Source organism: Marmota flaviventris, chromosome 1 (assembly GCF_047511675.1).
Source record: "Marmota flaviventris isolate mMarFla1 chromosome 1, mMarFla1.hap1, whole genome shotgun sequence".
NCBI lineage: Eukaryota > Metazoa > Chordata > Mammalia > Rodentia > Sciuridae > Marmota > Marmota flaviventris.
In genome coordinates, this window is record NC_092498.1 from 212,617,535 (window position 1) to 212,643,862 (window position 26,328).

Sequence of the window (26,328 nt, forward strand, 5' to 3'; positions counted from 1 at the left end):
AGATTAGTGCATCTTAACTCTGAGATCAACAACTTACTTTTTTTTTTTTTTAAAGCAGAGTTTGAAACTATGTGCGTTGATTCTATTGCTTGGTGCTTTAGATATTAAATTTCAATTCAGCAACTTACTTTTTTTTTAAAGATAGAGTGAGAGAGGGAGGGAGGGAGAGAGGGAGAGAGAGAGAGAGAATTTTTAATATTTATTTTTTAGTTTTCGGCGGACACAACATCTTTGTTTGTATGTGGTGCTGAGGATCGAACCCGGGCCGCACGCATGCCAGGCGAGCGCGCCACTGCTTGAGCCACATCCCCAGCCCCTCAGCAACTTACTTTTGACTGCTGTTGGCTCAACTTATTATTTTGTGGACATAGAGCAGGTTGTTAGTGTCCCTTAGACTCAGCTTTATCATCTGAGTTGAATTCCAGTTGACACAACTGCATTGAGTATGGATTAAAAAGATAATGGGTGATGTGTAATAAATATGTGATCAAGGTATAAAATAGAGACAAATGTAAGTGAGATAGTTATTATTAATAATAAGTGTTATCATATCATGTAACTAAAATGTCTTGCAATCTGAAGTTATTGCATTCCAATTTTTATAATGTTGCTCTTTAATTTGGTCCTTAAATAAGTATATGCTGTGTATTTGCAGAGAAATGATTAATTCTCTTGAATTTCTGATTTCCCAGAGACTATACCATTTGTGGCACTGTGGACAACAAAAATTAAAATGTGTGTTGAACATCAAATAGGCCATTGCATTGTACACAAATCCTGACCATAATTGGCATGGATGCAACATATGTGGTGCATTTCTGAGTGTACTTTCCTCCTATTCAGGAATATGCCATAGAATAAGGGGCAAATTGAACGTGACTATGCCTGTGTCATGGACACAAATCTCCTGTACTTTCACTTAACAACATCTACAGCATTCAATTATTCCAACCGTGCCAGAGATTTTTCATAAGCACTAAAAAAAATCAAAGGAGATACAAAGAGAAGGGATAGGAAAACCTTGTTGCTTGGGATGAGATGCATTGTAGACTTTCAATATCATTCTAAGTTTCCAGTGTCCCTTGACAATTATATTTATCAGTAGACTTACTATTTCCTTAGTGATTAATTTCTACATTCTTAAAAAAAATAATGTCAAAATATTTATTTGGCTCTAAACATTGCTTTTGTGCCACATATTGTGTGGTGATGAGGAAGACACTAAAGAACAGCTGACCAGAGAGGTGGATGACAGAGTACAGACTTCAGAACTCAATATTGGACAGTTGGAGACCAGAGAGACTTGGAGTTTGATTATCAGAGTCGGAAACAAGGACATAATTCCTTGATCCTAAACCTTGACTAATGGTGCGGTCAGAGGGGAGGAGTAACACAGACAGAAAGAGAGGTGGGAAAAGCACATGGCTTACCTCCTTTACAACAACTGTAAAGAAAAGCAGACCAAGTTGAAATAGGACAAGAAGAACAAAGACAGTGCAGGAGATCAAGCAATTTAACACATGTGGTGGACTGAAGCTGCAGCATGCATGGCATCCCTAACCATCCAGGTTCCCTAGGAGAAATTAAATTAACACAGCTTCTCCCCACCTTCAGATAGCAACAGATGAGACCAAAGGGCATATCTCTGAATGGGTTGTCTCAGTCATCCATCTAGAGGGATCTTGTGGGGGATGACTGTTAGCTGAAAGTTACTGAACCCCACTCCCTCTCTCTGTAGATAAGAGGGTTGGGATGGAGCTGATTCCCAGGGAGTGCCAGCCCCAACCCATATGCTCCACACAGCCTCCACATGAGCTCAGGTAAAGTAGGGCCAAATGACATGCTATCCCCATTATGGTGACAGCTAAAACCCCAGCGAGTGACACCATTTATAATGGAGGCCATGGATAGTTCACAAAAAGTCTCAACCTATAGGCAACTGCCAGGTGTTTCAACTGCATCACTCTGAGTCAGTGCCAGTGGAGGGAGCAGGTGTCAATGATTAACAACCATGGGTAGTAAGATCTCACATGCAGGCTGGCTACCCACTCTCTATCCCAGTCACAGGGACAGTACTTCAGTCATCTATAACAGCCTCATTGGAGGATTCTGTGCTGCAGACAGCCTTCACCCACAGGCCCCACAGGTGCAGAAGGCCACCAAGTGCTTTGATATGACTGCTCCAAAAATCCCAGCAGAGGGCAGCAGGCACCAGCGATTCACTGCCATGGGCACCAGGAACTCAGATGCAGGTGGGTCAACTAACTCTATACCTGAATCAAAGTGATGGTACCCTAGGGATCCACATCAGCCAGGGGGAAGGCTTCTGCACCACAGACCAAGCACAGACAGCCCCAGATAACAGGTCTCACACTTTCAGACAGCCATCTGCCTCTATGATTCTTTAAAGAAACCCCTTTGGAGGTGAGTAGGTGCAGTGTCCCATAGCAATCAGTGTGACAGCCTTGACCACTGCACTGGATCCAGTAGAAACAGCCAGTAGACACAGCACAGCCTCCTTCAAGCATGCAGGCTCATGATTGCTTTCTTGAAGGGCTAATGAACAAGAACTGGCTGGTGGTAAGTATATAGCAACCAGGGAAGTAGCTCTCGTGCCCCAGCACCTCTAGCAGGATTCAAAGCTGAAGAGTGGTGGACATTTTCTAAAAGTCCCCAAATCCTGATGAAATCCAAACGAGGAAATCTCAAAAAGAAATTTCTCCACTTTGGCCTGGATTATTATAATTAGCTCTAAAGTCAAATTTGACCTTGCATATGTTATTCTTCATTCTGGATTGATAAATGTAGTAGTATTTGACATTGTGTCCTTAACCCATTTGATTGTATTTCTTCTAATGTTTTATCTATTTAAAGTATTAACTGTATTTAAAATATTAACTGGAATCACTCTATCTTCATTTTCTTGGAGTAGTTTATTTACACTTGTTCTTCTTAGTTTCTCTTTTCCCTCCTAAATTACTTGCAGGTGCCTCAAATCCATTCTCCATCCATAATTTTCTTCTTTTTACCTTGGTGTGTATTATTCTTCCCTATCTTTCTTTTTTTGCCCATTTTTCTCCTCCCCTTTTCAACCCCTATGAAATGTATATAATAATTGTACTGTCTTTAATAGCTTATTTATCAATCTATTTCAGAGTGTTACAATAATTGTATACCTGGATTAGAGGAAGTATGGAGACTATTTTCAGCAAGCTTTTGTTTTCCCTAAGGTTGATCAGCACATGACTTTGAACTTAAGTATTTAGTAAATAGGGTTTAGTGCCTTCTCTCAAAGTGGTGCTGATACTGGGAAGAGCAGAGGAAACTTGTTGAATAAAGTACCAATACCTGGATATTCACCAAGTCCAGGGCACATAAGACAAAGAAGCTCATGATGTGTGAATGGAAGTCATATATGGATTTTCCAGGCATGCCTCCACCCCTAAACACATTTTAAAAATTAATGAATTATATATAATATTGGGGTTCATTTTAATGTACATACATGGAATATTTGCTCCATATCTGTCCTCAGTACCTCCCTTTTGCCTTCCTGTCTCTTCCCCCATTCGTCTCCTCTCTACTTTGCTGGTTTTCTGTTTATTTATTCATACTTTTTAAAAAATTAGTACTTACAGATGTACATTAAGATGGAATTCACTGTGGTGTATTCATATATGTACATAGCATAATTTTGTTAATTTCATTCCCTCCTCTTTTTTTTTTTATTTTGGTCTAGCTTGTGCATATGAGAGAAAACATTTGACCCTTAATTTTCTGGGTCTGGTTTATTTCACTTAGCATGTTCTCCAGTTCATTCATTTACCAGTAAATACCATAATTTCATTCTTCTTTATGGCTCTGTGTATCTCAAGATGTAAATCAGAGTGGGAGGGGAAGATGGCCGTGAATAGAGTGCATCACACCCCGTGTACCACATCACTGCACAGGTGAATAACGAGTTAGAACGACAAAGAGCTATCTTGTTAGGAATTTCCAGCAAAATTGGGGTGCACTGAAACCTAGAGGAAGGATTTCCATCACCAAGGACCGGTTACTGAATCTGAAACGTGAGCCAACCCTGCGACCGGAGATCCAGGCTGACTGATCCGCCGCCCGCCCTGCGGCCCGCCCCACAGCTACAGATGGCGGGGCGCCGCTGAGAAGCGACCAACAAGTAGAGAGAAACGGCACTACAGATTCTGTGGAGTCCTGCTGGCTGTGCCCTCACTGAGCTCCGGGCTGAGTTCGGGGTTTGAGACGGGGAAGGAAGTGGTCCAGTTGTATCCCCCACAATGGAAAGTCCACCAAGGAAGCCAGCGGCCACCATCTTGCAACAATAAAACAGGTGTGTGTTACTCAGCCCATCTCCCATACAGTGGGGGATTTGCATAAAATCTCTCCCAGGCTTTCTGGGGCAGGGATTATCAGAACGAGCCTGCATAGAGACGTGGGGAAAGGTAAAGACACCTGACCTCCAACTCCCCCTCCCATCAGCGGCGAAAACGAAACCTGTCTTGCCAGCTCTGGGGGAGGGGCAAGCGGAAAAAATCAAAACAATAGGGTGCCGGTTCCCAATAGCCACCCTCCACACCCAGCAAACTGCAGGCCCAGAGTACAGTTTGAACTGCCGAAAGGCATCACATTGGGCAAGGCCGGGCTAGCAGGAGAAGCCAGGGGATGAGAGGCCAGGAATAAACCTAAGCTAACAGGTTCTTGAGAGACACCAGGGGGGGAGGAGGGAACGGCCTCACAAGGACTGTATCCTATAGCCAGAGGACAAAATCTTGGCCCGGAAGGCACAGCACCACCTACTGGAAGCGAAGAAAATAGAAGCCTAACAGTGCCCCCCCCTTTATTTTTTTCTCTTTTCTAATTTTTTTAATTCTTTAATTTTAATTTTTTTGTATGTTTGTTAATTATTACTTTTTTTCTTCTTCAATTGTATTTTTTTCAATTGTAATTTTTATTTTACTGCATTTATTATTATTATTATTATTATTATCATTTCTTTTCTTTTCTATTTTTTTCTCTTTCTTTCTTCTCTCCCTCTCTCTTTCTTGGTTTGCGTCCTTACCTTTTCCCCATCTTTCCTCTTAAGCATGAACACCCAGACTACATATAACTTACTAAATGCAAATAGATGAATACTACGAATAGGTCTGTAGTCCGCCTAAGCCCTTAACTACCCCCCAAGTACTCCTGTCTATTCTCTTGTTAATATCCATCTACATTTGAGTAACCCCCCAAAGAAGCTAACATATACTAACCTCCATACCATCAAATTGCCCGACCTTAACATAAAATCCTAAGTCCAAACCTCAGTTCTCTATATGCCATCAAAATATGAAGGCCTTTAATGAAACCAATGAATTTACCTTAAATCACAATTAAATCCAAAATCTCTAAACATTGTCTCCTAACACAAAGGAGAGATAGTGGAGCTATAAAAACGAAAACAAATTTAAAGGAGAAAACAGAAACACAGCAGTCCAACAGAGTTGGAAAGTAACATGAGCACCATGAAAAAACAAGGGAAAAAAGTAGTACAAACAATGCAGGACAACTTAAATACACAGGAGAACCTAGAGGCATCAGAAAAATGGACGGAGAAAGAACTCAAGGCATACCTAATTCTGATGGAATGGAATCTTAGAGAAGACTTTAGACAGAAAGTTCAAACAATGAAAATATATTTTGAAAACGAATTAAATAAGCCAATTCAAATGGCAAAGAACGAGCTCTATCAGGAAATAGAGATTTTTTAAAAAAACCAAACAGTAATCCTAGAAATGCAGGAAATCATAAACCAAATTAAAAACTCAAATGAGAATATTACAAATAGACTAGATCAAGTAGAAGCCAGAACATCAGATAATGAAGACAAAGTTTATCAACTTGAAAAGCATATAGTCAACACAGAAAGGATGCTTAAAAGACACGAGCAATCTATCCAAGATATATGGGAATGTCATAAAAAAACCAAACCTGAGAGTCATTGGGATAGAAGAAGGCATAGAGGTTCAAACCAAAGGAATGAACAATCTATTGAATGAAATAATCCTAGAAAACTTCCCAGATATGAAAGATGGAATGGATTGCCAAATCCTGGAAGCCTACAGGACCCCAAACATTCAAAACCATTATAGACCAACTCCAAGACACATAATTATGAAGATATCCAACATACAGAACAAGGAGAGAATATTAAAAGCTACGAGAGAAAGGAGGCAGATTACATTCAGGGGTAAACCAATTAGGTTAACGGCTGATTTTTCATAACAGATGTTGAAAACGAGAAGATCCTGGAACAACGTATTTCAAATGCTAAAAAATAATGGATTCCAACCAAGAATACTGTATCCAGCAAAATTAAGCTTCAGATTTGACAATGAAATTAAAATATTTCATGATGAACAAAAGTTAAAAGAATTTGCAGCCAGAAAACCAGCACTGCAAGGCATCTTGAGCAAAACACTACAAGAAGAGGAATTGAAAAACAGCACCCAAAACTAACAGTGGGAGGTAACTCAGTAAAGGAAAGGGAAAAAAATCACCAAAGAGGAAAAATGAGCCATATTAAAATAAACAAACAAATAAATAAATAAATAAGCATGATTGGAAGTACAAACAATATATCAATAGTAACCTTAAACGTTAATGGCTTAAATTCACCAATCAGGAGACAAAGGCTAGTAACCTGGATTAAAAAAACAAATCCAACAATATGCTGCCTTCAGGAGACTCATATGATAGAAAAAGACATACACAGATTGAAAATGAAAGGTTGGGAAAAATCATACCACTCACATGGTCTTCGGAAGCAAGCAGGAGTGGACATACTCATATTGAATAAAATCAACTTCAAACCTAAGTTAATCAAAAGGGATAAAGAAGGACACTATGTACTGTTAAAAGGAACCATCCACCAACAAGACATAACAATTATCAATATGTATGCACCAAACAATGGTGCTGCAACATTCATAAAACAAACTCTCCTCAAGTTCAAGAGTCAAATAGACCACAACACAATAATTATGGGTGACTTCAACACACCACTCTCTCCATTGGACAGATCCACCAGACAAAAGCTGAATAAAGAAACTATAGAACTCAATAACACAATCAATAACCTAGACTTAACCGACATATATAGAATATATCAACCATCATCAAGTGGATACACGTTCTTCTCAGCAGCACATGGATCCTTCTCAAAGATAGACCATATATTATGCCATAGGGCAACTCTTAGTAAATATAAAGGTGTGGAGTTAATACCATGCATCTTATCTGATCATAATGGAATGAAACTGGAAATCAATGATAAAAGAAGGAAGGAAAAATCCTGCAACACCTGGAAAAAGAACAATATGTTACTGAATGATCATTGGGTTACAGAAGACATAAAGGAGGAAATCAAAAAATTCTTAGAGATAAATGAAAATTCAGACACAATATATCGGAATCTATGGGACACAAAGAAAGCAGTTTTAAGAGGGAAATTCATTGCCTGGAGTTCATTCCTCAATAAAAGAAAAAAACCAACAAATAAATGAACTCACACTTCATCTCAAAACCCTAGAAAAGGAAGAGCAAAACAACAGCAAATGTAGTAGAAGGCAAGAAATAATTAAAATCAGAGAGGAAATCAATGAAATTGAAACAAAAAAAACCATTGAAAAAATTGATAAAACTAAAAGTTGGTTCTTTGAAAAAATAAATAAGATCGACAGACCCTTAGCCATGCTAATGAAGAGAAGAAGAGAGAGAACTCAAATTACTTACATACGGGATGAAAAAGGCAATATCACAACGGACACTACAGCAATACAGAAGATAATTAGGAATTATTTTGAAAGCCTATATTCCAATAAAATAGAAGATAGTGAAGATATCGATAAATTTCTTAAGTCATATGATTTGCCCAGATTGAGTCAGGAAGATACACACAATTTAAACAGACCAATAACAAAGGAGGAAATAGAAGAAGCCATCAAAAGACTACCAACCAAGGAAAGCCCTGGACCAGATGGATATACAGCGGAGTTTTACAAAACCTTCAAAGAAGAATTAAAACCAATACTTTTCAAGTTATTTCAAGAAATAGAAAAGGAGAATTTGGAAGGAGCTCTTCCAAATTCATTCTATGAGGCCAACATCACCCTGATCCCGAAACCAGACAAAGACACTTCAAAGAAAGAAAACTACAGACCAATATCTCTAATGAACTTAGATGCAAAAATCCTCAATAAAATCCTGGCGAATCGAATACAAAAGCATATCCAAAAAATTGTGCACCATGATCAAGTAGGATTCATCCCTGGGATGCAAGGCTGGTTCAATATACGGAAATCAATAAATGTTATTCACCACATCAATAGACTTAACCATAAGAACCACGTGATCATCTCGACATATGCAGAAAAAGAATTCGACAAAGTTCAGCATCCTTTTATGTTCAAAACACAAGAAAAACTAGGGATAACAGGAACTTACCTCAACATTGTAAAAGCTATATATGCTAAGCCTCAGTCTAGCATCATTCTAAATGGAGAAAAACTGAAGGCATTCCCTCTAAAATCTGGAACAAGACAGGGATGCCCTCTCTCACCACTTCTATTCAATTTAGTCATCAGAATACTAGCCAGAGCAATTAGACAGACAAAAGAAATTAAAGGCATAAAAATAGGAAAAGAAGAACTTAAATTATCACTATATGTGGATGATATGATTCTATACCTAGCAGACCCCAAAGGGTCTACAAAGAAACTACTAGAGCTAATAAGTGAATTTAGCAAAGTGGCAGGATATAAAATCAACACGCATAAATCAAAAGCATTCCTGTATATCAGCGACAAATCTTCTGAAGTGGAAATGAGGACAACCACCCCATTCACAATATCCTCAAAAAAAAAAAAATAAAATACTTGGGAATCAACCTAACAAAAGAGGTGAAAGATTTATACAATGAAAACTACAGAACCCTAAAGAGAGAAATAGAAGAAGATCTTAGAAGATGGAAAAATATACCCTGTTCATGGATAGGCAGAACTAACATCATCAAAATGGCGATATTACCCAAAGTTCTCTATAGGTTTAATGCAATGCCAATCAAAATCCCAACAGCATTTCTTGTAGAAATAGATAAAGCTATCATGAAATTCATATGGAAAAACAAAAGACCCAGAATAGCAAAAGCAATTCTAAGCAGGAAGTGTGAATCAGGAGGTATAGCGATACCAGATTTCAAACTGTACTACAGAGCAATAGTAACAAAAACAGCATGGTACTGGTACCAAAACAGGCGGGTGGATCAATGGTACAGAATAGAGGACACAGAGACCAATCCACAAAATTACAACTATCTTATATTTGATAAAGGGGCTAAAAGCATGCAATGGAGGAAGGATAGCATCTTCAACAAATGGTGCTGGGAAACTGGAAATCCATATGCAACAAAATGAGACTGAATCCCTTTCTCTCGCCATGCACAAAAGTTAATTCAAAATGGATCAAAGAGCTTGATATCAAATCAGAGACTCTGTGCCTGATAGAAGAAAAAGTTGGCTCCGATCTACATATTGTGGGATCGGGCTCCAAATTCCTTAATAAGACACCCATAGCACAAGAGTTAATAACTAGAATCAACAAATGGGACTTACTCAAACTAAAAAGTTTTTTCTCAGCAAGAGAAACAATAAGAGAGGTAAATAGGGAGCCTACATCCTGGGAACAAATTTTTACTCCTCACACTTCAGAAAGAGCCCTAATATCCAGAGTATACAAGGAACTCAAAAAATTAAACAATAAGATAACAAATAACCCAATCAACCAATGGGCCAAAGACCTTAACAGACACTTCTCAGAGGACGACATACAATCAATCAACAGGTACATTAAAAAATGCTCACCATCTCTAGCAGTCAGAGAAATGCAAATCAAAACCACCCTAAGATACCATCTCACTCCAGTACGATTAGCAGCCATTATGAAGGCAAACAACAACAAGTGCTGGAGAGGTTGTGGGGAAAAGGGTACTCTTGTACATTGCTGGTGGGACTGCAAATTGGTGCAGCCAATTTGGAAAGCAGTATGGAGATTCCTGGGAAAGCTGGGAATGGAACCACCATTTGACCCAGCTATTGCCCTTCTCGGACTATTCCCTGAAGACCTTAAAAGAGCATACTACAGGGATACTGCCACAACGATGTTCATAGCAGCACAATTCACAATAGCTAGACTGTGGAACCAACCCACATGCCCTGCAATAGATGAATGGATAAAAAAATATGGCATTTATACACAATGGAGTATTACGCAGCACTAAAAAACGACAAAATCATGGAATTTGCAGGGAAATGTATGGCATTAGGTCAGATTATGCTAAGTGAAGCTAGCCAATCCCTAAAAAACAAATGGCAAATGTCTTCTTTGATATAATGAGAACAACTAAGAACAGAGCAGGGAGGGAGAGCAGGAGGAAACGATCAACTTTAAACAGAGACATGAGATGGGAGGGAAAGGGAGAGAAAAGGGAAATTGCATGGAAATGGAAGGAGACCCTCATTGATATACAAAATTACATATAAGAGAATTTGAGGGGGAAGGGAAAAAACAAGAGAAAGAATTAAATTACAACAGATGGGGTAGAGAGCGAAGATGGGAGGGGAGGGGAGGGGGGATAGTAGAGGATAGGAAAGGTAGCAGAATACAACAGTTACTAATATGGCATTATGTAAAAATGTGGATGTGTAATTGATGTGATTTTGCAATATGTATTTGGGGTAAAAATGGAAGTTCATAACCCACTTGAATCGAATGTATGAAAAATGATATGTCAAGAGTTTTGTAATGTTTTGAATAACCAATTAAAAAAAGATGTAAATCAATTGTTTTTCTATGTGCCAGTAATGAATCTGCTGAGAAAAAAACCAGCAAAAGTTTTCCATTTACAATAATCTCAAGGAAAAACCATTTGGAAATAAGTCCAGGGAGGTAAGAGATATCCACAATGAAAATTTTAGAATACCGAAGAAAGAAATTGAAGATCTTTGAAGCTGGAAAGAACTCCCATGTTCTTGGAGACCTCCAACAGAATTAATATTGTCAAAATGGCCATATTAATAAAAGTGCTATACAGATTCTGTGCAATGCAATCCCCAATATCAATAACATTTTTCACAGAACTAAAAAACACTTCTAAAATTCATTTGGAAGAATAGGAGACCCAGACAAATACAACAATCTGGAGAAAAAGGTTGATGTTGGGGGCATCATGATACTGAACTTCAAATTATACTACAGAGCTATAGTAACAAAACCAACATGGCATCAACACTAAGGCATACATGAAGACCAACGGAATAGAATAGAAGACACAGAGACAAACCCACATAAGTTCCTGATACTTGACAATAGTGCCCCTGATAATTCTGTAACAAATGGTGCAGGGAAATTTGGATATACATTTCAGAAGAATGGAACTAGATCCCTGTATTTCACCCGGCACAAAAGCAAACTCACAAAAGTTAGTGAAAGACCTAGGAATTAGACCAAAAACTCTGCAATGGCTAGAAGAAAACACAGGCTTAACATTCCAACATATTGATTCAGGCACTGATTTCATTTATAAGACTTCTAAAGTGCAAGAAATAAAATAAAAAATCAATAAGTGGATAGCATTAAATTAAAAACTTATTTACAGGGACTGGGGATGTGCCTCAGCAGTAGAGCGCTTGCCTAGCACATGAAAGGCCCTGGGGTATGATCCTCAGCACCATATAAAAATAAATAAATAAATAAAGTTATTGTGTCCAACTACAACTAAAAAATAAATATTACACAAACAAACAAAAACTTATTCACAGCAAAGGAAGGAAGAATGTGAAGAAAGAGCCTACAGAATGGGAGAAGATCTTTGCCAGCTGCTCCTCTGACAGGGAATTAATATCCAGAATATATTACAAACTCAAAAATCTTAATAGCCAACACTAAATAACCCAATTAATAAATGGGCAAAAGAGCTATATAAGTAATTCTCAAAAGAAGAAATATATATGACCAAAAAATATATTGACAAAAATGTTAAATATCCCTAGCCATCAGGGAAATGTGAATCAAAACTACATTGACATTTCCTCTCACTTGAATCAGAATGACAATTATCAAGAATAAAAATAGTAATAAGTGCTGGTGAGGATTTGTGGAAAAGGGTATACTCATACATTGTTGGTAGGATTGAAAATTAGTATAATCACTCTGTAAAGCAGTATGGAGATTCTTCAAAAAACTAGGAATGGAAGTACCAAATGACCTAGATATCCACTCCTTAGTTTTATCCAAAAGAACTAAAATCAGTATTCTACAGTGATACAGACATATCGATATTTATAGAAGTTCAGTCTATAATGGTGAAGTTATGGAATGAGCACAGGTGCCTGTCTATAGATGAATGGATAAAAAAGTGGTAGGTGTATGCATATACATATGTGTATATGTATATATGTATATGCATATTTATGACAATAAATGTAGTTGATTAATAGTAAATTGAATATTTATAAATTGTGATTAAAATACTGTTCTCTATCTACGTATTACACAGTTTCCACTTGTGAAAATGAGAGGTACAAAAATTTTGAAAAGATTTTTATTAAACTTACAAGTTAAATGATGCCCCTCTCTCAGGTTTTGCTGTGTATCAGTTAAAGTGCTGGAAAGAATAAATTTATATTGTAAAAAAAAACCCCAAACTACCCCCCCCCCACAAAACTACACTGAGATTTCATCTCACTCTAGTCAGAATGATGATAATCAAGAATATAAATAATAATAAATTCTGGTGAAGAATTTGGCAAAATGGAACTCATATGCACTGTTGGTGGGACTGTAAATAAGTATAACAATGGTGGAAATCAGTATGGAGTTTCCTGAAAAGAACCATCTTATGACCAGGCATACCACCCCTCAGTATTTATCCAAAAGAATTAAGATGAGCATACTATAGAGATGCATGCATACCCATGTTTATAGTAGCAAAATTAATATGTATGTGGAACCATACATATGTACTGAATTTACATGTGTATTGTGAATGATACACAATTTATGTATGTGAAACAAGCCTAAGAGTCTGTCAACAGATGGATGGATAAAGAAAATATGGTATATTGTACACAATGAGTTTTATTTAACTGTAATTAAGAACAAAATTATGCCACTTTTAGGAAAATGTATGGAACTCAATAACATCAGGTTAAGTGAATCAAGACAGACTCTTAATGTCCAGGGTGGTTTTGTCTTTTATGTGAAATCTATAGATAAAAAGGGGAAAAGGGGGGGGAAAAGAGATCTCATGAAAATAGAAGAGATACAAGTGTGGGAGAGGAATTTGCTCAAGGGGAGGGAGGAGGAGAGGACTAGAGAGGTACAAGGAATTGAAACTGACCAAATCATAAAATGTACATGGATGAGCATGCCACTGTGAAACCAACTACTATGTATAATTATGCACCAATTAAATAGTAATTTAAGAATTTATCATAGTAAGAGTGGAACTGAAAAGTGTATGAGTTTTTAAAAAAGAGAAATGAAAGAAATGAGGAGTACATATGAACTTTTCATTAGTAAAAGGTGAAGAACATTTACTGATATTCATTTTCTCCTCCTCTTCTTCCACCATTAATATTAGCAAGTCCTTAGAGTTTGTAAAAAGTTGTAATAATTTGGCTAATTATGAGCTCTGTGCATTGAGCCTCCAAGACATATAATAGTCAATAATCAGCCAGTGCCTGCAGGTCTTCAGTTTGATGGCTCCAGTCCAGTGGGCTCCACAGCTGTGTCTCCTCCTTCCAAGGTTGTTTGCATCAGAAAGCTGCTGTCTGAGGTTGTGTTGATATTAATCCTGAAGGTGAAGCAGGAAGTCATTGCACACCTGGCAGGGTGTGCATCTGCTCTGCTGGGTCATGACCTCCCAGATGCACAGCATGAGTCAGTAAGTGCTGCTGGAGATGAAGAATGGAAGAGGGAATGTCCAAAGCATTGCTTCCTCTTTGTCAGGAGAAGCATGCAGTTTGGGTAACCAGGTGGGAGAATAATAGAATACAAAATTGCAGTTATAAGGACTGTGAGTTTATATAATTGGTTGTAATGAGAACAGCAGAAATCTCATTCAGTTTTGCTTTCCTTCACACTGATTCTAATTCCCATAGATTCTCTCCAGGAGGGGAGAAAATCCATCCTTTTAAACTGTGTTCTAAGGAATACAGAAGGTTTATGAAGGTGTTGAGGGGGATGAGGATGAGTGTTAGGATAGTATCCCTACATAATGAGCCATTACTGAGAGATTCCCAAGTTCAACAAGGTGCTTAGCTATGTGTTTTACATAGATTCTTTCATCTGCCAAGTTTTCTACAAAGTTTAAATTCCACATTATCATATTTATAGAATAGAAAGGAGCACAGCTGTTTTTGTAACTTGTATTAGGTGTTCCCGTTGAACACACTGAACCCATGTTTGATTGAGCTGTCTGGTTACTGACTCAGGACATTGGGCAGGAGAAGCTGGACAGGTTGTCTCCTAAATAAACCAGTTATTTCCCTTCCCTGTCACCCCAGATGAGACTTCTTTCTCACTAGGCACTACTGACTGGGGGTGTGTCATGACCCCTTGCCCGCAAGGAAGACGCAACTCAGGAATCTTCTTTCAGCAGTTTATTCAGGCCCTTGATATTTCTTCTTCTCTCCCTCGGATGCCCCTCCCAGCCTTAATAAAGCATCTCAAGCCCCAATGCAAAGCTGCCACGTGGAGCTTTCTCATAGGGTGGTGAAAAATCATGTGCCAACTCTCCCAAAAAAGGAGTTGTTTGTCACAGACCACAGTGGAGCCAGCGCCATCTTGTAATGGCGACCATAGTCTGCAGAAACGGCAGAAGCAGCTCACCACAGTTCCCCCTTTTCTGTTTTCTTAAAACAATACAGGCGAGAGTAGAGGTCCTATCCCACTGTGCAGAAGTGGCTGCATAGTATGACTCAGTCCTAAGGAGGGCCCTTCCCCAGATCTGAGGCCATATCAGCCGACGCCTTTTTTCGTGGGGCGGGGCGTGGACGCGTCTAACCCGCATGCAATAGGACATGCTCTCCTTGAGGTCCACGTCAAGGATCACTCAAGTGCAGTGCCTTGCCTCGCATCCTGTATTGTGACGATGGTGGACGAAGGGGGATAGCTGAGGCTGAACTGTGGCTGTTTATAATGACAAACAAGTTGACAGCACCCTGAAAGAAAGGCACGGACTTTAAGACGATAGAAAAGCACTAGTGTGGAAACCCATCTGCGTGCAATGGCAGTAAGACCGGCAGAGTGCAAGGGCTTTCCAACACTAAGAGAATAACAAGGAAAGCCATGTCGATCCCAGTGCAATGTTATAATAACTTGGGGTGTAACGACCATGTCAAAGGTTTACTGCTTAAGATGTGCAAGCCAGACTTGAGGTGAGTTGCCATTTTCTAAAGCTGCAAGAGCTTGTATGATCATAGCCTTATCATGAGCACTGCGGGCCTTAAGGCGACAGAGAAACCACAAACAGAGAAACATACCGAAGCAACACATTGCACCAAAAATGCCTACTCCCACCCACTCTTTGAAGAAGGAAAAAGCAGAAGATATCCAATCGGTGAATTGACCCAAAGTCACGGGATCGACACAGGTACTGTTCAAGACAGCTATCTGGGTTAGTTGAGACTGGATCATGTCTTCCGCTGCCATGGACCAATTTCCGGCCAAATATTCACCAATGATGCGGGAGGCATTCCTGGAATCATTAAATCTGACAGAGGTTATGCATAAATGCGCACGTTGATCAACACAACCCAAATGTACTAGATCAGACAACTCCTCAACTTGAGCTTGAAGCAAATCTATCCTTTGATTAGCAGCCAAAATCCCAGATAAAATGTGTTGATTAATTTTACTTTGGGATTCAAGTACGGTGGATGTTTGTTGAATAACCTGATTAATAGTGGCAGCAGTTTGTACTTGGCTGGCCATGGCTACTCCAGCTGTAACTGCTGCAGCAGCAGATACCGCCACAGCTGTCACTATAGCTGCCGTAATTCCAAAATCTCTACGGGCTCTAATCAATTCAACAATAGGAAAGGATTCTGGATCTGCAGTAACTGGGATCGGGACAAAGGTTGGAATTTTCATAACCACTGCCGTAGTCCAGGAGCCATTCCAACACTCAGACAAATAGCAGGTAACATTAGAACAATTAAGCATCCCCTGTGATGTATCATTAGCCAAAAGAAACAGAAACGGAGATTGGAGACAGACTGCTGCGGAGGGCAACGTAGCATTAAACAATTGTGAATTGTGTGAAGTAATTTTAAGTCTCCTACCTCGCTCCGAGTCTTGGGTACTGCCAGAAACATTAAACAGCCAACTTTGGACTCCTAATATTTCCCTGGGGAAACACAAGTGCGGACTAGGCTAGCCCAATCTGAGGGAGTCATACAAAATCTAGTAAGTCCCTCCACCTGAGTGAGAGTGAAAGCGGCATCTATGCCATAAGTGCGGACGGATTCTGCCAAGGTTTTAATTATCTTAAAGTCTAAAGGCTCATGATATCTTCCCCTGTTATTGTCCTGAAATACAGGGTATGCAAGTCCCATATCTGTATTAACTGTCCTCCAAACTTGCGCATGAAAAGATCTCCCGGAACTTTGGCTCCCCCCCACATACGGGGGTGGGGCAACAGGCATCATATCTTCTTCTAAATTTTCAACCTCCTCCTCCTCAGAATTCTGTTGACCAATATTAGATCCCTCCCCCTTCTTACAGTAGGCATGCGCGCCTTGTGTCTCCTTTTTCTTCTTTTTCATTTTTATCTTATGTAGTTGTTGTAACAATATATCAAGGTCCTCAGAACACTCTGAGCCGCTTGTGTTCTCAGGCGTTTTTAATTCGGTCAAGTCTGGATAGAGCCTTCTCCTATTTTTATCTTCAGGCTCTTTTGCCTTCTCACTACTGTTACTTTTGATACTCTCTGCCACTTCACTATGTGATCTTTCAGATTTTTCCTCATGTAGTTGCTCAAGAACAGCCTGACCCTCACACACAGCCTCTTGGCATTTACCATCTGTTATACATCCTCTAACTAACTTCCAAAGTGGTATAACACCACCCTCTAAGGTGCCTTGCTCACGAGCAAAGTCAAGATCTTTGCCTAATTTATCCCAACTAGGTACAGTAAGGCTGCCCGAAAATGCAAACCACGGTGCAGCGATATCTGTCTTCTGTAAAAATCTCTGTAAAGTACTATGTTTCACTTCCAGGCCCTTGGAACGTAACAGGCCATCTAGGGCCAGGAGAAGCGGACTTGAAGATGCGGCACCCATGACACAACAACAAAAGAAGCACAAAAAACAAAAGCGAAATGACACAACAAAAGAAACACAGAAAACAAAAGCGAAAGTAGAAGCGAAAGTACACAGTGCAGCTGCAATAAAATGTAATGCTCTCTCTTTCTTTAGAGAGGAGCTGCCCCGCTTTGGTCGCGGATCCCACTTACTTGGGACTAACCCCGCTTTGGTCGCGGATCCCACTTACCTGGGACTAACCGGTGCACCACCCCTGACTGCTGAAAGTTCTGGTTCCCGGGTTTCGGCACCACTTGTCGCGACCCCTTGCCCGCAAGGAAGACGCAACTCAGGAATCTTCTTTCAGCAGTTTATTCAGGCCCTTGATATTTCTTCTTCTCTCCCTCGGATGCCCCTCCCAGCCTTAATAAAGCATCTCAAGCCCCAATGCAAAGCTGCCACGTGGAGCTTTCTCATAGGGTGGTGAAAAATCATGTGCCAACTCTCCCAAATAAGGAGTTGTTTGTCACAGACCACAGCGGAGCCAGCGCCATCTTGTAATGGCGACCATAGTCTGCAGAAACGGCAGAAGCGGCTCACCACAGGGGTGTATGGTATATTATAGTATAGATTAGTATGTGGCACCTGGTGCCACAATTTAGGAAGAATGGCTGAGACCATCGGAAAAGTCTACAGAAAGAGAAGACACAGAACCATTCAGCACAGATCTCTTTCTGGTATTCAGTCGCCATCATCCTCCTGCATTCATGTAACCAGCCCACTCAGTCTCAAAAGGAGGTATAAGCCAGATGTAGTGGCAAACACCTACAATCCCAGAGGCTTGGGAAGTTGAGGCAAGAAGATCACAAGTTCAAAACCAGCCTCAGCCTTAGCAAGACCCTGTTTCAAAATAAAAAATGAAAAAGTCTGGAGATGTGGCTTGGTGGTAGAGTGCCCCTGGGTTCAGTCTCCAGTTCCAGGGGTGGGATGGAGGGAAGGAGGCATGAAATCAGGTTGGGATTTCATTATTACTACTCAGGAAACTTATAAGTTAAAAATATACCTGAGATGTGCTTGCAGTTAAGACCTCTGGACCTTTGCTTAAAATATTCAGGTGGTTGGGAAATAATAAAAAAGATTAGCAGATCTTACTGAAGCTTGGCAATTTAATTTACTGCTGTCAGTTCCATTTATTATTTTTTGAACATAGGACAGGTTGTGAGTATCTCTGAGATTCAGCATTGTCATCTGAATTGATTTCAACTTGAACCAGTTGTTGAGTATGGATTAAACAAAATACGGGTACTATGTGATTAATATGTGACCATATATAAAATAAGGCAAGTACAATTAATATTTATTATTGGTTATGGTAAGTATTTTCTTTATATCATTCAACTAAAATATCTTGTGGTTAAAATACTGTCCTCTAACTACATATTATATAACAGTTCCCACTTGGGTAAGTTGAGAGGTACAAGAATTTTGAAAGGATTGTCATTAACAATAAGCTTACAATTTAAATGATGTCTCTCAGGTCTTGCTACATATCAGCTAAAGTGCCAGAAATGTGTGTACTACAGGGAGAGACTTAAAAGCACATATTGATGTCAAGTAGGCCATTCAGGGGCAGTGGATGTTGCATTATATACTACTTAGATTGAGTCTTAGGGCTTCTTTGGTAAGTTTTTAAGAAAAATATATGGATTTTTAAATCAATATTGTCATGGAAACATTAACAATGACATCTACTTATCAAATGACTGTGACTGCCATTGAGGGAGAGCTGTGAAGGAGAATGAAATCATGCAGAGATAACAAGAACTCAGATTTCATCAGTGGTAATTCAAATCTCAATATGCTTTTAGTTATGAAGCAAAGATTCCTCAGTGTTTATATTTTCAAATTGGTATTTTATTTATGATAATTATAGGTAATATTATTGTACCATTTTTAAGTGCCAGAAAATATTCTTAGGCAGTGATTCTCTATCCAGGTTTAACCCATTTTGTCTCATCATTCCCAGTTGTGAAACATGTAGAAAAGTTAAATATGGTATATGAAATAAAAGTGTAAGTATATCATATTAATAATATAATTTACTATAATATCATATTACATTAATCATAATTTATACAATAATATATAAGCCCTGGATTATTATTTTTAACCTATTTTAATTCACCTGTGTCAATTTCTTTGGAACATTTGCATAACTGAGAACTTCGGTTTTCCAAAAACTGTATATACATATATTCTGATGAAGTTGATTTTGGCCTAATCCAAGAGTATCTAAATATTTTAAAATTTGCATGAGTAAATACACAGATATATGAGATTCAAGAAACACTATTTAAGCAATTTCAAAAATTTAAAAATTTCTTGTAACAACATTATAAGTTATGTATTTATTTTCCCCATTTTTTTCATATGGGAAATCTGTTCCCATGTGTTTATAAATCCATCCCCAGACTTTTCTTGTTTGACTTTTATCCCTATTAAATCCCAGTGATGCCTGACAAAGTAATGAGTCTGAGTTTCCCTCACATAGCTAAAGTAAAAGAATTGATGTGAAAATGTATATGTAAAAAGGTTGGCATTACTATAGTGACACAGCCACATCAAAGTTTATAACAGCTCAATTCACAATAGCTAGTCTATGGAACCAAACTAGGTGTCCCTCAATAGATGAATGGAAAAAGATAATGTGATATATATATATATATATATATATTCACTTATATACATACACGCAGACATACATACATACACTCAATGTAGTATTACTCAGCTTTAAATAATAGTGAAATTATGGCATTTTACAGTAAATTGTTGGAGTTGGAAAATATCATGCTAAGTGAAATAAGCCAATCCCACAAAACCAAAGACCAAATGTTTTCTCTAATATGCAGATGCTAATTCACAATAAGGTGGGGGCACTAAGGAAGAACAGCGTTACCTTAGATTAGGTAGAGGGAAGTGAAGGGAGGGGAGGAGATGTCAGGATAGGAAAGATAGTAGAATTAGCATAAATTGTTGCTGTATGTATATATGTGAGTGCATGACCAATGTAATTCTGCAACATGTAAACTCAGAAAAATGAAATTATGTCCCATCTATGTATGATATATCAAAGTGCATAAATGCATTCTACTGTCATGTATAGCTAATTAAAATAAATAAAAAGAATTAAAAAAAAGGTTGGGACTGAAACTTGGCTTTGGGGTATCCCTGGTGCTTAAGTTCTCAACTGTGAGAGGATTTATGATTAGAGAAACAGTGAAGCACAGCATCAGGTCACTGTAAATTATAATATGAAAAGTGCAAAGAGCTGTTTTCCTCGCTAGATGTTTATGGGTTGATTCCAGTGTTATGGTATAAAATAAAAAAACCATCCAAAGTATTATGAATTCTTCATTATTTAATCAGTGTCAGGTGAAGGGTACACTAGTGCCACATATCTGGTCTATGATGGCATTGACTCTGCGCAGTTGCCTAAAACATATTTTTAAAAAATTTAAGTTTGTCTAAACCAAGAATAATAGTAATATAATAAATGATTCTTTTTTCCTTTTACTGAATAATTTCATTTTTTGAAAAATCTATCTTTAACAATATTCTTTTTATCTATGTCATTGTGTGTATTTCTTTTTTTTTATTTTTTGGTTCTAATTAGTTATACATGTCAGTAGAATGCATTTTGACACATCACATATAAATGGAGTATAGCTTGTCATTCTTCTGATTGCACATGATGTGGAATCACACTGGTTTTGTAGTCATATATGCACATAGGGTAATAAAGTCCAATTTATTCTCCTATCTTTCCTACCCCTGTATGACCTCCCCTCCCTTCACTGCCCTCTGCCTTATCCAAAGTACTTCTATTCTTCCCTAGCACCCCCCATATTGTGACTTAGTGTGGCATATCAGAGAAATCGTTTGGTCTTTGGTTCTTTGGGACTGGCTTATTTTGCTTAGCATTATATTGTTCAGTTCCATTCATTAACCTGCAAATGCCATAATATCATTCTTCTTTAAGGCTCAGTAATATTCTATTGTGTATGTATACCAAATTTTCTTTATTCACTCATCTGTTGAAGGGCACCTAGGTTGGTTCCATAGTTTAGCTATTGTGAATTGAGCTGCTATAAATATTGAAGGGGCTGCATTACTGTAATATGCTGATTTTAATCCTTTGGGTATAAACTGAGGAGTGGGATACCTGGGTCAAATAATGTTTCCATTGCAAGTTTTCTGAGGAATCTCAATACTGCTTTCCAGATTGATTGCATCAATTTGCAGTCCCACCAGCAATATATTAGTGTACCTTTTCCCCCATGTCCTTGCCAACATTTATTATTGCTTGTTCTCTTGATAATTTCTATTGAATGATTCATAAAAGACAAACAGTATTAGACTGAGAACTTAGATCCACAAAGGAGGGAAATTAGAATACCTAGAAGGACAGAATCCTGGAAGAATTCTGCATTATATGCATTATATGAATTTGTACCATTGTCTTAGAATGTGATAAGGTATATTAGACTGCTTTTTACTTTACTTTAATTAAAATGAACTTTATTTCTAAAAGGAGAAAAAGTATTTCTCACCCTTTTTTTTCCCCAGAGTTAATCTGTATGCTACTGTGACTGTGAACTTGTTATACCTAGTGTTAGGGGCCTTCTAACATTGTTCACTTGAGCATGTTTAGGGGGGTAGGTTAGGTGTTGCCCACTCATTCCTAGATCCTCAGGGACCTGAGGCAAGTTAGAGACCAACCTCGGTAACTTAGCAGGACCCTGTATCAAAATGAATCAAAAAGGGGCGGGGGAGGTAGTTCAGGGGTAGATGGCTTGCCTAGTATGGGTGAGGCTGTGAGTGGAATAATAATAAAAAAGTAGGTATGCACAAGAGGAAGTGAAGGATAGAAAAACAATAATGAGAGAGTTCCAAGATGTCACAATGTGAAATATTGTTTAATGTGTATTGACCTCAATGTGGATAACTACTTGTGAAGGCTTGAATTAAATGCATATATGGAGTGCTCAACACTTGCTAATTTGTTTCCTTTTCCCCATCCTCTTTTCTATGTTAAAGGTGTGCAAACATTATAGAAGCACTAAATGTAACAGACATCTTAGAATTCCATCTCCTGGGTCTCTCAGCTGATCCAGAATTGCAACCTGTCCTCTTTGGACTATTCCTGACCATGTACCTGATCACAGTGTTTGGGAACCTACTCATAGTTATGGCCGTCAGCTTTGACTCCAACCTCCACACCCCTATGTACTTCTTTCTCTCCAATCTGTCCTTGGCTGACATCTGTTTTACCTCTACCACTGTTCCAAAGATGTTTGTAAACCTCCAAACTCACAGTAGAACCATCTCCTATGAGGGCTGCCTGACACAGATGTCTCTTTTTCTCATTTTTGGATGCATGGATGATCTGCTTCTGACTGTGATGGCCTATGACTGTTTTGTGGCCCTCTGTCACCCCCTGCATTATCCAACCTTTATTAACCCTCAACTTTGTGGCTTGTTAGATTTGGTGTCTATTGGTTAGCCTTTTGGAATCCCAGCTGCACAATTTGATTGCATTACACTTTACTACCTTCAAGGATGTCAAAATTGCTAATTTTTTCTGTGACCCTTCTCAGGTCCTCAGTCTTTCCTGTTCTGGCACCTTCATCAATATCATGGTAATGTATTTTGTTGGTGCTCTATTTGGTGTTTTTCCCATCTCAGGAATCCTTTTCTCTAACTATAAAATAGTTTCCACTATTCTGAGAATCCCATCCTCAGGTGGGAAATATAAAGCCTTCTCTACCTGTGGGTCTCACCTATCAGTTGTTTGTTTATTTTATGGAACAGGCTTTGGAGTGTACCTTGGTTCAGCTGTGTCACATTCTTCTAGATAATCTTCAGTGGCCTCGGTGATGTACACAGTTGTCACCCCCATGCTGAACCCCTTCATCTACAGCATGTGGAACAGGGACATTAAGAGTACCCTAAAGAGGCTCCACAGTAGAATCATGTAACCTCAGGATCTTTGATGTCCATTTGATGGATAGTTTGGAAAAAGCAATAAAAGCTAGCACATAGACCTGTAAATCCCACCCCTTTGGTTACATTATTTTGTAGTTGATAACTTTAATTTCTCATGTTTCATTGTGGAATGGTAGTTGTTGGGGTTTTTGGATGAGATTAAAGGGAATTTGAAAAATGTTTTTACTAGTGCATTATAGTTATACATTTGTTCCATTTCAATCTACGTACTTCTACATTCCCTCCCTTTTCCCTTCACCTGCTCCCCTTCCTCACTTTGGTACTCTTTTATTTATTTATTTTTAATTTAGTGGTTTACAAATATACATAAAGATATGTTCATGGCATGGTTTGGTCAATTTTATTCCACTATTTCTCCTTTTTTCCCATCTGTCCTTCCTCCCTCTCAACCCCCTACCTCACTCCACTGATCTGCTTTCTGTTTTCAAGATCTTCTACCCTCATTGTTTCCCATATTTCCTTCAAGCTTTTACACATTAGAGAAAATATTTGGCCTTTGACTTTCTGAGTCTGGCTTATTTCACTTAGCATGATATCTCCAGTTCCATCCACTTAACTAGGAAATGCCACAATTTTATTCTTCTTTATGGCTGAGTAAAACTCCATTGTGAATATATACCACATATTATTTATCAGTTTTCCTGTTACATATGTTTTCTGGTCCCATAACTTAAAAAGGGGTATAAAGTTTCAGTTTAGAAAGGTGAAGAATTTCTGTGAATGGATCTTGGTGATAGTTTCCTATCAATATGAATGCAATTAATACCATCAAATTGTGAATTAAACCAGGGTTGAAATGATAAATTTTTATTATGTGCATTTTGCCACAACAGAAAGTATAAATAATAATCAGATGGCTCATAAATTTAAAAAAGTTATTTCTATGGATATGCTAAAGAAATAGCATAAAGAGAAGGGTATAGGTAAATATGATTCATCCTGAGATATATTTTTGAATTCACATCACTCCAGACTCCAGGGCATTTGAAAATTTTATTCATTATTAAGCTCATTTTTTCCCGTTGTAATGAAATTCTTTCCATTAGGTGGCCAACATGGCCTGGAGATGAGTGTTATTCTCTCCACTTTGAGTAATGAGTTTAAGCAGAGAGGTGGAGAGATTTATATACTTACTGCACATAGAAGCAGGTGATCGATATGGGACTAAAATGTTCATTTTCTCATTTCCATTGTAGGTCATTCTCTCTTTTAGTGGTACAAAATAGAAATATTATTCATAACACCAGATAAAATTTTTTGGTGATTTGTTATGGCATGATTATTACTGTAGAGACTACAATGATGTTTCAATAGTAGAACTTCAGAATATGAGAATGTTTTTAATAATGACTGATTTTTCTTTTGGACAACAAATATACATGTCTAATAGTAAAGATGAATATCCATCAATTGTTGGAAGTGAAACAAATATAGTCCACCCTCATATCATATAAAAATTCTTTAGTGTGATATAGAGAAATGCAGGACCTTTTAAGGATTGTTGTAATAATAAACTGACACATTGAATGATGTTTCTCCCTCCAGTTAAAGTCTGTGTTTGTGTTAAAGCATCTGTTGTAAAGGATGTACTTCAAAGACAGGGTCAAATCCAGCTGTTGATGTAAACAAGACATTTCAGGGCCATATGTATTGTGTTTTAAACTACTTAGGTGAGCTTACTCTTTTGTGTAAGGGACTATTAGTGACCTTCCCATAAAAGCCCTAGGTTGGGTGAATGTCCATGTATTGACACTTCCACTCAGTGTTTGTCCTCTGCAGTTCCCAGGATCACACCACTTTGAGAGATGACACTAAACCCTTAAGTACAATCACTTCAGAGAAAAGCCACATACTAGTCAACCTTCGGAAAAACAAAAACTTGTTGATGGTGTTCTCCACAGTTCCTCTAATCCAGGTATCAACTTGTAGTAGTACTCTGGAATAGGTTGAAAAGTTAATTATTAAAGATAATAAAATTGCTATCACATTATATAAAGTGTTAAAGGGGAAGAGAGAAAAATTGGGGGGAAGAGAGAAAAATTGGGCAAAAGAAGAGAAAAGACAGAAAAGAATAATATAAACCAAGGTAAAAAAAGAAGAAAAAGATGAATGGGGGGCAAAATTTGAGGTAGTAGCTGGTAATGTAAGAGGAAAAGAGGGGCTAAGAGGAGTGGGTGTATGGAATGATTCCACTCAATGCTTTAAAACATAGAAAAATACAATCAAATTGGTCAGGACACAATATTGAATATGAAGGTAACAACTATCAAATCAAAATGAATAATATAGGTATGGTCAATGTTGATGTTAGAGCTGTTTGTAGTAAACTGTGTGAAGGAGAAGGTAATTCATATTTAGTTTTATTGTTCTGGACTTCATCAGGATTTGGGCCATTAGAAGATGTCCATTACTCTTCAGCTTTTTATCCCCCAAAGTGCCAGGGCACAGGAGCCACTCCAGTGGTTGCTATGGACCCCTCATCAGCCAGTTCACAGTTTTCCTTTGTCAGTCCAGGGGCCTGAGGCTGGATGCTCAGAGGGTGCTGTGCTGCCACTGCTGGCTCTTTCTACTGGGTGCAGGAGTATAGGATAGAGGAATCAGGGCTGTTGCCCTCCTCAGGGCCCTCTTCAAATTGGCATAGAACCTGGTGATTAATTCACCGATTTGGTTAAGGCTCTGGTAACCCAATCATTTGTTCTCTAAACCTTCTTGCATTGTCTCATACATGAGCTTTTGAGGGACACATTACATCCAAACCAGAACATATTATTTTTGGAATCTAAGTGTATTTATCAAAATTTAAAATCTATCAAGATTAATAATAGGAGTCATATATTAAATGATTTTTAAAAGATAAATCATATTTGACTCAACACTTTTATCCACAAAGAAGGGAAAA

The 26,328-nt window shown here is 38.2% G+C and overlaps 1 pseudogene; it reads left to right on the plus strand.

Annotated features, from left to right (window-relative positions):
• The first annotated feature begins 2,011 nt into the window (after positions 1-2,011).
• Positions 2,012-23,401, plus strand: LOC114107684 (olfactory receptor 7E24-like; annotated as a pseudogene).
• Positions 23,402-26,328: the final 2,927 nt, after the last annotated feature.